Raw genomic sequence first — 14,382 nt, 5'->3', positions numbered from 1 at the left:
GTATCTAGGTGTTTGTTTTAAATGAATTGGCCAAATTCAAACTCATCAAAACAAGTCTAAGGTTTCTACTCACACAGCCAATGATACATGTAGCAATTTTAGAACTCTCTGTACTATTTCCCAGCTTCTTACAGACACCTTTTCCATTTAGCTCTGAGCTTAAGAGCACTTTACTTCATAAAGGGACCAGGTATTCTTTTTCCCCAGTATTTTCTTTTACCAATCATTCTAACTTATTGATTTCCAATTCAAGAATACTGTGCCCAACTTTGCAATGCCAGATTTGAGCCCATTGTCTGGAATCTGAAGTTGTCCTGCTGCATCATCTCTCCAGATGCATAGTCATCCGTTCATCCATTTTGTTCCCCTATATCAATACTCACTAATCTGTGACAACAGGAATAATCAGAAATTAATGTCTTTGAGGTGTTTCTAGCTCTTGTCCTTCCTAGCTTGACTGAAGACTCCTTGAAGAATTATTCTTTCTGCCCATGTAATTTGTACTGACCATTGAACCATCATCTTTGGCTGTTCACCCTCCTACTGTGCAGATGTTCAGTGACATTACTGACCCTGTCATCATGGAAGCAACTTAACTAGTTACATTTTGTTGGGGTCACTTAAGTGCAATCAAGACCAGCTGGACCTTGGTGTAAAATTGGTGTAAAGCACAAGAAATCACTGCGTTCAGACCTGAAACTATAGTTCAGTTTCAATTTTAAAAACATGCCATTTATTTGTAATTTTGTATGTTTTTATGTAAGAACACAGGAGTGTGGAGCAGGATTCTCTTTAAGCTTGAACTGCTGTTTAATTTGATCATACCTGATCACATATCTCTCTCTTTCTTGCTCGCTCTATCTCCATATTCTTTGATTCCCTTAATCTCTAAAAATGTTTCCATGGCTTGTCTTGAAAGTACTCAATGATTTGCTCTCTGACAAAGAAGATTCCAGTGAAATGTTTCACGCTTAAATGGCTGACCACTTATCTTGAAATTATGGCTCCTCGTTCTAGACAGTGCAGGGAGGGAAAGCACCTTTCAATTTCAACTGTCAAACCCTCAAAAAATGCTGCATGTTTGTATGAGATCAGTCTCAAGCTTTTGAACACCAGAGAATTTAGTCCGATTCTGCTTAATCTGTCTTCAGAGAAAAAAATGTACATTGATAAGAAAGTGTACATTGATAAATTGCCTTTCACAATATCAGAACATTCCAAAGCATGTGACAACAAATGAAGTACTTTTGAAGTACTTCACTGTTGTAGAAAATGATGTAAGCAGTTGTACACTGCGAGATTCCACAAATAGCAGTAACCCCATAATCTGTTTTGTGATATTGATTGAAGGACAGATATTGGCCAGATTATGGATGATTTCATATCCTTTGAAACCATGTCATGGAATCTTCTACTTACACCTCAAAGAACAGGTAGGATTGGGTTAAACATCTCATCTGCCAGATGACACCTCCATCAGCATAGCATCTCCTCAGTACTACACATGGAGTATCAGTCTAGACTTCTGTTGCTGGACTGAGACCGATGAGGCAAAAATACTACCTTCTGAACTGTTGCTGAAAACCCTCTCCTCCCAGGCATCAAAAGTATCATTTAAAATTTCATGGCAAAATGTACAGCAATTTGGGAAGTTGGGCTGGCTTAAAGTAAAGTTTCTCTCCAGTACAGCTTGAGGAACTGGGAGAATAGGCCCCACAGTGCCATCCCTGGGGATAGGGTGCAATTAGAGTATAATATGTTTTCATAGACATGTTTCCATTTTTTTATATATATAAAATATGGCATATTAATTATAATTGTGAAAAGCTGATGTAGAAGTAAGATAACTAAATGTTTTGTAGAGGGGAAGGGTGCCAGCTATAAGTTTAAAAAGATGTGATGTTAGCCTGGACAGAATGGATTCTTATGCGGCAAAAAACATTTGCACTATTCAAACGCCAGGCAACAAACAAGAGAGAGTATTAACTATCTTCCCTTGACATTCATTTATTTTGCCACCACTAAGTCCCTCACAATCAATACCCTGCAGAAAATTGTAGAACTCCTCCTTAGCTGTACTGTGAAAGTACCTCTATCACTGACTACACCAGTTGAAAAAGGCAGCTTCTTAAGGGTAATAAACGGTAGCCCCATTAGTAAAGCCCACACCCTATGCAAGAATGAAAAAGGCAAAAGGGAGTAGTGTTGGAATACTAAAAGTTCTTACATCATGTATTGCAAAACTTAAGAGTATGGAATATGTGGAAGCTAAGAAGCAATTACTTCACAAGAAGATGATAACTGCTTCAACAAACAATGTCTACAAACTGGACAGCAGTGGAAATAAACTTACTGGGCTATGACATTTATAGGAAGTACAACAACAATAAGAAGTAAGTGAACAACAAGATTGGAAAATGAGGCAACTACAGTAAGTTGTGTCTAATAAGTTGTCTATTTGGTCTCTTGGTTGGAGATGTTGTCTCCTGTAGAAAATCAAACTGGTGAGAAAATGTAAGGGCAAATTGGTGGATTTGAGCAAGAAATCCAAGTTGGAATTTTAGTGCAGAGTTGAGAGAATATGCAGAGTTGGATAATCTGATAGGCTGAATATGGAGTTTTAAGTGTAAAGATGCAATTGTATAAAGCAATGACTACACTGCAGTCAAAGCATTGTACATCATTCTGAGTGCTAGGTTTATAAAGAATATTAACACCATAGACTGCATGCATATAGATTCATTAGGATGCTACCAGGGATGAGAAAAGTGTATTTATGAAGAGAAATTTGAGAAACTGAGACCATTTCTAGTGTAACAGTGAGGGCCAAGTGGAGCTATATAGAATCACAGAATAGTTACAGCTTAGAAGGAAGACACTTTACCTGTTATGTCCATGCTGGCTGTTTACAGTATCATTTCAACAGTTCCATTCTCTGTGTCTTTACCCTTTAACTCTGCAGGTTTTTCATCTTTGTTGCCATTGTTTCTTTTGCCAATCACCTTAAATTAGTTTCCTTAGTATCTTGATCTTTCTGCGAAACGGAACACTTACTTACTTCCTGTTGACTCTGTTCAGACCCCCCATGACTTTGAAAACCCAAGGTTTCTTATATGACTTATCAATCACATTCTCAATGTGTCCTGCCATCTTCAATGATTTATGTGGATATACGTCCACATTTCTATAGCCCCAGCAGAATTGTGATCTTAAGTTCACGGTGCCTCTGTTTGTCCTTTCCACTCCAATATAATCCATTCTTACTTTTCTACATAAGATTTCTTGTATCACTCGTCCATTGACCTATCTGTCCTCTTAAAGTTCATCACAAATCACATCATAATTCACAACACTTTGAAGTTCTGTGTCATCTGTAAATTTTGAAAATTAACAGAAGATCTTTGAAATCATGAAGCAATTTTAATATCATTAAAAGTTTTGATGGTGTGAACAGGGCATGAATATTTCCTTTGGCAATGAACTCACTAATAAGAGGTTAAGTGATACAATAGTGAAATGTCTTTATGCTTGTTACAGCTGAAAGGGAAAGGGTGCGATCGAGACAAAAGTGGAGAGGTGAAAGTGGATAAATATTAGAAGCAAAGGAACATAGAGTTATTCCGAAAACATGGTGAATGTGCTTAGAATTGACTGCAAAAGGTCTGAATAAACACAATGAACCATTCTAATCCCTAGTCCAAAATCTTTTGACGTTGGTTGAACAACAGTAATGTATTCTTCTGGTGTCCTGGCCAAATTTATCTCTCAATTAGCAACTCAAAAACAGATTGACAATTCAATTGTCTAATTACCGTATGTGGAACGTTGGCGGTACAAACTAATACTTAAAATACTATTATCTATTTTTGTTCCACAACAAATTCAACTTGCTTTGAATTTGAAGATTGGAGTATGAAGATATTGATGTCAGGAGATCCCTAGAGACCCACAAGATAAAATATCAAGGGGTCTACAGGCATAATCTAGAAATAGTGAGATGTACACCTTGGGAGAAAGTGTAAGGGCAAATTTGTGGGTTCAGATCCAACGTGAGATTTAAATGTTGAAATGCTGGTGCAGTACTGAAAAAAATGCTGCCTGCTATAGATAGAAAAGATGTTAAATGGATTATGAATTTAGGAGTAAAGATAATGCTTTACAAAATATTAGTTAGTACACTTACTGTTTGCTGCAGTTTTAAGAACCATACTTTATAAAGCAAGTTTAAAGTGACAGAAATGAAAACAGACAGTGCAGGAGAAACTCAGCAGCTTTAGAAAGAGAACCAAAGTTAATATTTCAAGCCTGATACTACTTTTCTTGGCAGCAGAAGTGTCATAACAGACTTGAAATATTACTTCTGTTTCTCTCTTCACTGCTGCCAGGTATACTGAGCTTATCCAGCACTTTCTGCCTTTATTTCAGATCTCCGGTATCGGCAGTACTTTTCTTTATTTAAAGTGATAGAGACTGGACAATGTAGATTCGCCAGTTTGATACCAGGCATGGGAAACTAGTTATGATACACATTTGGGAGGAGCAGAGTCAGTATTATCTTATATACAGGTATGGAAGAGAAAAGAAGACACCAGACAAAGAAGTGATGAAATAGAAACTGTTTAGTCAAATGGTTTGATGAACAGTACAAATAATGAACTAACATTTGTCGACTGTTCCAACAAAACAGCATAGATGCCTCCAATAAGTAGCTGCGTAGATGAATGTACAAATTAAAACAAAGTTACAGAGCACTTCTTTTCAATTGGTCGTGTTGAGGTAGTCTGGTTGACTGATGTAAAAGATGTGCAAACTTAACAATGGTGGAACCCAAATTGTGTCAATGCAGTTGAATTATTTACATGATTATATATTAAAACTATGTACATGTGTTCTATTTACAGGACAGGTGGCTGAGCTTTGGGAGGATCCTTCATTCAAGTGGTCTCCCACTGGATTGCACTGTGCATTTGGCAGTACTTCAGTCACAGGAGAGGATGCTGCTGGCAGCACCACCCCAGTCGACTGGGCTTCAGGGGACTTGAGAGAGCTTTGAACAGCAACATCGCGGAGCTGAGGGGTAGAGGCCTGGTGATCTCGCACCAGGGTCCTGAGCAGGCTGACCAGACAGCCAACTTGCTCTGTGAATTGTGCCCAACCAAATTGCATTATAGCATGCGATCTTGTCATGTCACTGTGCATCTGGGTGTATCCAGTCTGCACAGTGATGTGGAAGTTCTGCACTGCCTCATGGAGGAGGTGAATGGTCTGTTCCAGCATTTGTTGAGTGTGTGCAGGAGGTGCTTCAGGGACAGCATCTCCCAACTGTGGCTGGCGTGTCCCTTGACCTTCCGTGGTGGACCCTCCGGCTTGCATTGTACAATCCAGGAGAGGTCCCTTGGAAGCTCCAGCCACAGGAGTCAGGTCCTCCTGCCATTCCACAGTATAGCCTGAGCTGTGGTGTTCTGATTCTGGGTCTTGTGGCATTGTGGCACTTTCCGCACGGTCAGACTTATCATCGTTTTCCTCAGAAGCATCGTCATCTTTGAAAATGTTGATGAGGCCTTCAAGTGACTCAGTGCTGGTTGATGTGAGAGACTCATCTGTGAAGACATAAGAGGTTGCTTTTAATGTTTGGTTTGGGGTTACGTAGCAAGTTGAGATTTTGTTTTCACAATCAGACTGTTGCAGACGACAGAGTACCACTGACGCTTTTCCAATTCTGTTTCCCTCTCCACTCCTCTCCTGAAAGCAGTGACTCCAGCCAGTCAGCGGTCCAATGGGCACCATTATCCTTTTGGCCACCTGCCCACCAAACTATCTTCCACACACAAGTCTAGGCTGTAAGATTTGGTAGGCAATCTGACCAAAAGAAATATCATAGTCAAGCCCAAATCTGTCCTCAGCCCCACATCCACACATGCACGCACCACACAAACACACACACTCACACAGACATACACAGACGCGCACACACTGCCTAGCAGGAGTCACTGAATGCCGATCAGGAGTGGGAACCATGGCTGATTTTTGTATTTTTTTTAAAATCCCTCCCTAGACCAGGGACACTAAGGCCAATCATAGTGCCCTCCACCCCCAGCTCCCTACAGCTGCCCCTGGCTGAGATCAGCCAACTCAGCACAGACCAAGGGTCAAACCTGGGACCTTCCAGGCCTGTATGGCTCAGTACCACACGAGGAGGTGTGCTCAACAACTGAACCATCAGGACAGCATAAAAGTGCCACTTAACAAAGAACTTACTGCAGGCACAGCAAACGATTATGTACTCGGGGCGTTACATCTAGGGATCTACAAGACTGTATGGAATCATTGCTAGCATGCATATTAGCGATGACTAATGGATAGGGCTATGGTGTTAGTATTTATTTATTTCTAACTAAAACAGACAGCAGACATTATTTACATGACTTACCAGATTCAGTGATGGGCTCTGGCGTAGTGGCGGTCTCATCGGTGCCTTGCTGGTTGAAAGTTGAACTAGCGGTTTCTCGATTCAAGGGAGATATTTCGCTAGGTGCCCTGCTGTCCTGTGCAGTTGGTTTGCGTTTCCTAGTGTGTTGCTGCTTAGCCTCGCAACCCCTTTTTGTTTTTTTTAAAAGTTCATTATCTCGTTTGCGACAGCCGTTTGCAGTTTGGGGCACTTTTTTTGCTCAAATTTATTAACTCTCCTGTCAGTGACGGCTCAGTGGCCTCTTGATGGTCCTCTGTTGTCGTTAACACAGTCTTGGTGTCAAAAAAATGCATGCTTCATTTTTTTTTATACAGTGTAAACCAGCAATGACAAAGCTCCATTTCACCAAAACCGCGGTCTTCTGGATCGCAATTCTCCCACCATTTTTAACTTTTATTCTTGCTTTAGTGAACTGATTTCATAATTTAACTGACATTTTAAGTGTGAAATATTTACCTCTGACGAGACAGTTTAGTATAGTTTTAAGCTCACACCATCATCACCCTTTCCAAAAGCCTTGAAATTTAACTGTTCAAAAATAACACTGAACCCCATCATTCTAATCATCATTCATGTCTATACATAACACCATGTTTTCATCCTTCTAATCTGTTACCATTTATCTCTCTCTTTGTTCAATACTTCAACAGTCAAAACTCTCCAGTTGATTATTCCAGTAGATTAACAAGTCAGCAAGTTTGATTGGTTCTTACTCCTTGTAGGCAGGTTCTTCTATTTTCTTCTAGCTTTTACAAAGACTTTTGCCAAAGCCACCTGTACGAGAGCTACCCATACTACCAACTGGTAGCATTTGCAAAATCAATGCCTACCCCAGCAACTAGAAGGACAAGGACAGCAGGTGCATGGGAACATCAACAAAGCCCAAACCATTTTGACTTGGCCATATCACCAATCCTTTGCGGCTGCTCTATAAAAATGTTGGAAAACTCTAATACAAGAGTATTACGAGAGGTTGTTTACCACACTGTCTGAAGCGGTTCAGGAAGATGTTTCACCACCACCATCTTGAGCCACTGGCAATATGTTACACAGACTCCGGGACTGAGGCCATATGACTTGGAGCTGCTCATGGCCCCTACGCGAGTACAGGGACCCTGCGGCTTTGATCAATGGTCTCTAATTTACCCCCATGTCCTGGGCCCTGATGGAGCACCTTTGCCACACTAATAAGGAATTACAAAAAGTATACCAATTCTTTCAGTACTTTTTATGTCTTATAAAACAAACATCTTGCCAACTGTTGGCCTATATTTCTGCTCTGAGGGAAATTTAACTGCATTAACCTGTCATTGTAAACTCTTGACTAAAGAGTCTACACAGTTAATTGTCTCCAGTAAATCATCTCCGATGTTCTTTCACATGAATATAGGATAAAACTGAACATGAGAGCGTAAACAGATTTATACAACATTTATAGTACAGTACATTTGACCTAACTGATTACACCCATGATAATACTCCACAAATGTCTCTTCTTGTGCACTTTGCTCAGCTCATTTAGGCATTTTCTTTTTTTTTCACCTTCACATGTTTATCCAGCTTTTTAAATGCATCAAGAAATTCACTTTAGATCTTTCACAGGGTAGTGAGATTCATATTCTCACTGCTGCCTGTTTGAAGAAGTTCTCAATTGCTTATTGACGATCTCATATTTGCAGCCCCTAGTTTTAGTCTCCTCAAGAACATGTCCCTCTGTTTGCCCTATCAAACCCTTTCACAATCTTGAAGATCTTTAACAGGTCAACTCTAATCCTTACCTTTTCTGGAAGAGACACATAGACAGGGAATAGAGGGATACAGACCATGTGGGATACATTTTAGAATGGCATCTTGAGTGGTACAGACATGGTGGGCCAAAGGGCTTGTTCTTTCATTGCAGTGTTATATGTAACAGAACTCCAGCTTGCTCAGTCTTTCTTGACCAGTATAACCTCACAGTTTGATATTATCTGTAAGTTTTTTTTGCACCTTCTACAATGTCACAACGTTCTTTTTAAAACATGGAAACCAGAACTATGCAAGTTTCGCCAAGTGTGGCCCAGCAAAAGTACTATTATAAGTTTAATAAAACTCTAGTTTTCAATGGAATCCCATTAACGCCAGTGTTTTGTTTGCTTTTGTTTTTAAAGATCTTAATCAACCTGCATCAGTACTTTCAGTGATTTGGATGAGACTTACTGGATGCACCATGGATTAGAGGTAGGGTTATAAGTCTTCAGTCCAGTTCTGTCACTTGTCAGTGTAACTTCATTGTCTTGTGCTCTGTGGACATACTCATACAACTTCTTATTTTGATTTCAACCACTACTGTCCCAAATGATAATGTGATATGAAGTTGGGAATTTTAAGTCCAGGTTTCAGTGCAGAAAATTTATAGAATGAAAGTCAGAGTGGGTAGGCAGAAAATTGTCATGTGAAACGTGAAATGTAGAGAATGTAACGTGGAGTAAGGATAAAGGAAAATGGCAGAGGGAACATTGAGCAAAAGGACCTTTTATTCTGTACTTAACTTGGAAGACATGCTAGATCCTTGTGTAGTTTTTACTTCTTATTTTGACTAATTCTTTCTTATTACTGTCAGCTTTCAAACATCTTCCCTTCTCTAACTTCTCTTTCTTCTTCAATGTGCACATTTAAAGTCCAATTATTACCTAACTGGTTTTTGGGTTGTTCTAATCCCTTCCTTTGTTTTAACTTTGGAAATGTCCTGTCTTGACTTATCACACAAAAAATTGAAAGGCTTCAGAAAAGATTTACAAGGAAGGGTTTGGAGTGTTTGAGCTATAGGGAGAGGCTGAACAGGCTGGGGTATTTTCCCTGGAGTGTCAGAAGCTGAGGGGTGACCTCGTAGAGGTTTGTAAAATCATGGTGGGCATGGATATGGTGAATAGCCAAGGTCTTTTCCCTGAGGTGGGGGTGTCAAAGCTAGAGAGCATAGGTTTCAGGTGAGAGGGGAAAGATTTAAAAGTGGCCTAAGAGTCAGCTTCTTCACGCAGAGGGTGTTACATGTATAGAATGAATTGCCAGTGGAAGTGCCACCACTTCCTGGTACAATTACAAAATGTAAAAGTCACCTGGATAGGTATATGAATAACAAGGCTTTAGAGGGACATGGGCCAAATGCTGGCAAATGGGACTAGATTAAGTTAGGATGTCTGGTCAGCATGGATGAGTTGGACCAAAAGATCTCCTTTCATGCTGTGCAGCTCCATGACTCTATGATCCTATGGGCAAAACTTGCTTTGTGCAATTTCCAAAATCTACCATTTTCAAATCAGCAATCCTGATATTCGGGGGATATGAGATCTTTTTAACTGATACATATTGGAAACTGGGATAAATGAATTCAATTGTTATACTTCATATTCATCAGAATCTACATCATCAATGGTATTTTGATATATGGTTCCAAAAAGTCTTTAAACAACGGAACCTTCATGTTCTCAATGTGAACAGAATTTCAACCGTGGTCCATGAAAGAAAAGCTGTCTTCAATACCAATCTGCAACCAAGTTCACTGATAAATTAAAGATATCATGATTCAGTATGGTTTGAAAGGATGCTTGAGATCTGATGGAATGGGGGAAAAGGTGACGGATGTATTAGCTAAGGGATAATTGGGAGGTATGAACTGGTTGTGCAGATAGGGGAAATTAGTAAGAGGGACATGAGAGTTTTATGGAGTGTGGTCAACTGAAATAAAATTCCCAGGAAAGGTGTGGACTTGTCCAGAAACATCAATTTTTTTCATGTATAGGAAAAGGTTGTATCAAAAAGTAAATCAAATTCGGGGTATGATTACCTATCCTGCTTTCTAAAAATGAGCCTTATGACTTGTGGAAGAATGAAGCTTCAATGTGGTGTTTGGTTACTTTACCAAAGAGGAAATAAGGAAACAAGACATGGCCAGAATTGGAATCTGATGATTCAAATATGGATTAAGGTTTGGACAAATTGTGACTGTTAATGGATAAAATTTACCAAAGGGATGATTTATTAACAGCTTCTAACGGGTGATCAGGTTATGACAAATTTAGAAAGACTGAGGAAAAGTACATAATGGAATCCAGTAGATTTGAATTTCTGCAGGATTACAGACAAACAGTGCTGGCATTCGAGATATTGGACTGCGCCAAAGTATCAGGTGTGAACAGACTTCTAATCCTGAGATTAATTAGTGACTGAACATACACTTTTAGAATAAGTGTTGTGAGCATTAAAAAGAATTACAAGGAGAGAATTTTGTTTTAGGATATGGTTAATTGATGTTTCAGGTCTTATTCAAAGTATCATTAAAGCCTTGAACTTTGCTAAACAGTATAATACAGTATTCAAAACTTGACATGAAACCTAAGACTCAGAGGAAGATGATAGGGTTATGAATCAAAGAGAGTGCCTTGGATTTGTCAGAAGAAGTTCTAGGCGAGAGTCTTTCAATTGTGCAGTGTTGGACTGTGGATGCACATCCTCAGTGCATAGAATAGAGACTAAAACATTACTTTGATATTAAGGATCAGGACAAAGTTTAAAAAAAACTGAAAGTTTGACCAATGGTAATGATAACCCACTAAAATCTTTGAAAATAGGCAGAAGGAATCATTTTATTGGTACAAATGTAATATCCTGAGAAATACCGTTGTTTTTAAGTAGACTATTAATGAAGTGAAACTGGATATGGAAAATGACAAAGTTATTGTATTTGAACATTCTGTGAATATGTAATTCACACAATTGGGACTCTATTGTCTTCTTGTAATGAAACAACCTCTCCATGAAAAAAATTAAAGAAGTGTTATTGAGATCAGTGGGCAGAATATTATATAAGAAGTTAATTGTGTTAAAATTACATTGGCAGTTTGTCCATTCATCCTCAAAGTTTAAAAATTTCGGTAAAGGATGCAGGAATAACTAATATGAAGTGCTTTAAGTTCATTGAAGAGATGAGTCAGATGTGAGATTTGTAAGAAATACTGAAGAACACATGATCTATAGAAAGTCTATCCTTAGCAAGAAATTTCAGTGAAGTACTGATTATGGATTAAATGATATGGAATTAAAAAAATCATTTTCCATTTTGTAGATGTAGCAATGAGATTTTATCGGTCAACAAAACATAGTAAATGTAAGAACGTAATTGTGGATAAGGTAGTAGAGAAGTGGTTTGGTACTGGATTTGGCCAAGTGACACAATTTATCTCACTGATAATGGTGGTGGGGATTAGGGGAATGTCCTAATGATTAATTTAAAGATATACGTGTGAATATGAGTATAATAGTTATAAATATAGCAGCAGACAGCCCTTTTATTAATGGGGTACATGAGAGGAGCCATGCAGTAACAGACAAAACAGGTCATAAAATTTGACAGATCAGCCAAACTGTAAATGATCATTTGCAGTCACTTAGGCTGTCCATACTAGGGGAATTTCTTTGTAGATGGTTGGAGGATATGTTCTATATCAGTTCGTTATTGGTAGGAATTCTAAAGTTCCATTAGTAATAAGTGATCAACGTCCAGCTTAAGAAGAGACTGCATATTTTCACAACATTTGAATGCACTGCGTACAGGAAGAAAGCCAGTCTCAAAGAAATTGGTGAGCTTTAAGATATAGGGTATTATATATGATATTAGAAACCAATTTCAATCAGGAAGATATGTGTTTTTTGTAAGAGAGACAGTATTCAAGAATGAAGAGGCCAGGGGAACATTATTGGTCAAGACAAAAAACAAACACTGAGTACAAGAACCAGGATGTGTTTGAGTACATTTTCAAGTTTGCTTGAAGTAAAAAGATGGAATGCCAGAAAACACAGTGTAAGCTCAAACAAAGAGTCTGGGACTGAACAGACCCTTAGAAAAAGATCACAAGCCGGTGAAATGAATCCTATTAATAAGAGATCGAGGTTGAACAGTAGCTGTCCAGAAAGAGATCAAAGACCAGATGTTGAAATAAACAAGAAATACTACCGGAGTCAGAAGCCTGAGAGATTTGGAAGTCCCAGTGGCCACAAACTGCAAGATAAATTGATAATAAAATTCCAGCACAAGAACTACAAAGCCAGAGGGAGTTTGGGATGCATGTAGAGTTGCCAGATGGTGGACTATAATCCCTGTTACTTTGGTGGAAATGCATGGAACAGGTGTCTCCTGAAGTGACTTTGGAATAAGATTTTGATGAAAACCTAGGAAACTAAGATGCAAGAATAGAATCACTGATGAAAGAAGAAGAAATTTTGAAAATTTTCTAGCCATTAGTCATTCATGCTTGGGAGCATAGATCATTTGATATTAAAGCACATTTCTGCAAGGAAATCAGCTCAATTGGGATGTGTTTCTTTGACCTTCAAAAGAGGACATGAGTAGGGAACATTCTGCAAGTTAAATAAATGTGTATATGGCTTAAATGATACCCCTAGATTTTGGTACTTCTCAGTAATATATGTCATATTAAAATTGGGCTATCTTCAGTTTAAAGCAGATCCTACGTGTTTTACTAGCACGATTAAGGGGTAACTTCCAAGCTTCATTACGATGCATGCAGATGACTTTATTGTAGGGTAAAACAACAAATTTGAAAATGTTGTCACAAATAGGCTTAAAGCAGATTTCAAACTTGGAAGTCAGGCTTCTGGGGCTTTTAAGTACATTTGGATTAGACATCAAGCAGAAGGTTCAAGCAATCATTGATCAGCAATCTTATTTGGAAGATATTAGCTCCCATTGCTGTTAGTCAGAGTAGGCCTCACAAAAAGATGCAGTGACTTCCAAAACTGAAGGGGAAGGAATGCAAAGTCTAATTGGACAGCTGAATTGGCTGGGCACCAAATGAAATGGTGAAGTGTTACAGCTGAGTACAATCCAAGATGGAATGTATCATTTGGGCAAACAAAATGTTGAAAAATAAAAAAAAACACTTTTCCATCATTGGGAAATGCTAGTAATGTGGAACTTATTGGTTTTAGTGATTATTCTAATGCAAATCTCTGTGATGGCTTCTTAAGTACAGGGGAATTTATAATTTTTTTTGAGAAAGGAGAACAAATGCTATCCTTTAGCTTGGGAGTTTGGGAGTATTAAAACACTTAGCAGCTGAAATGCTCACACTTGGTGAGACAGCAGATATAGTACTTTTCTTGGCGGAAGTGATGAAAGGAATTCTAAAATCAGATACAGTTGCAAAACCATTGAGTACTATGTTGATAACAAGTCACAATGGAATAACTTATACTCAGCATGTGTGAATGAAAAGAAGACTGGGGATTGATTTTCACAGTTTTAAACAGGAACTGGAGAAAACAGAAATCTTCAAATTGTAATGGGTGGATAGAAGCAGTCAGCTATCTGAATGTTTGTAAAGAAAAGAGAAAGCTTTAAGAAATGGCCATGTAATTGGAAAAGAATGCTTGGATGTTCACGTGCTAAGGAGGAAAACTGGAATAATATATTGTCATTCTGTATGTTTTATTTGTTTTTTATTATTATACTGTCAGTAGATTAAATTTAAAAAGAAAATGGATGTGATATTATTTAATATAATTTGAAGGGATATATGAGACCTGATAGAATGAGGAAACAGCGGATGGATATATTCATTAAAGGATTAATTGAGTATGAATTGGTTGTATGAATATCAGGAGCTAGTAATCAGTGGGGTGTAATTTTATGGATTCTGATTAACTTAAATAAAGCTCTCATGTAAAGTGCGGACTTGACTATGTTCAAAAACATTTATCTTCCAATGTATAACATAACTACATCTTTAGAACCACAAGAAGACATTTCAATTTTATATGTTGCCTTATTAGATCAACACCTCATTGCACTTTAACGCACTTTGCTAAATTGATTACACATCAAACGATAATTTGCTTAATGGTAAGTTGTAATCTCG

General features: G+C 38.2%; 1 protein-coding gene and 1 long non-coding RNA gene across 2 annotated transcripts in view; one reads left to right on the top strand and one right to left on the bottom strand.

Moving 5' to 3' along the window:
- The window catches only part of shank3a (SH3 and multiple ankyrin repeat domains 3a), a 730,589-nt gene that overhangs the window by 139,162 nt on the left and 577,045 nt on the right, over window positions 1-14,382 (bottom strand). The window lies entirely within an intron of this gene.
- The window catches only part of LOC132210954 (uncharacterized), a 189,541-nt gene that overhangs the window by 40,977 nt on the left and 134,182 nt on the right, over window positions 1-14,382 (top strand). The window contains exon 2 of the long non-coding RNA XR_009447209.1: window positions 8,620-8,689. This is a non-coding gene — a long non-coding RNA (uncharacterized LOC132210954). The remainder of the gene's footprint in view (window positions 1-8,619; window positions 8,690-14,382) is intronic.

This window comes from Stegostoma tigrinum, chromosome 25 (genome assembly GCF_030684315.1).
Source record: "Stegostoma tigrinum isolate sSteTig4 chromosome 25, sSteTig4.hap1, whole genome shotgun sequence".
Classification (NCBI taxonomy): Eukaryota; Metazoa; Chordata; class Chondrichthyes; order Orectolobiformes; family Stegostomatidae; genus Stegostoma; species Stegostoma tigrinum.
Note: the sequence above shows the minus strand (reverse complement) of the source record. Positions and strands in the feature narration are given on the sequence as shown.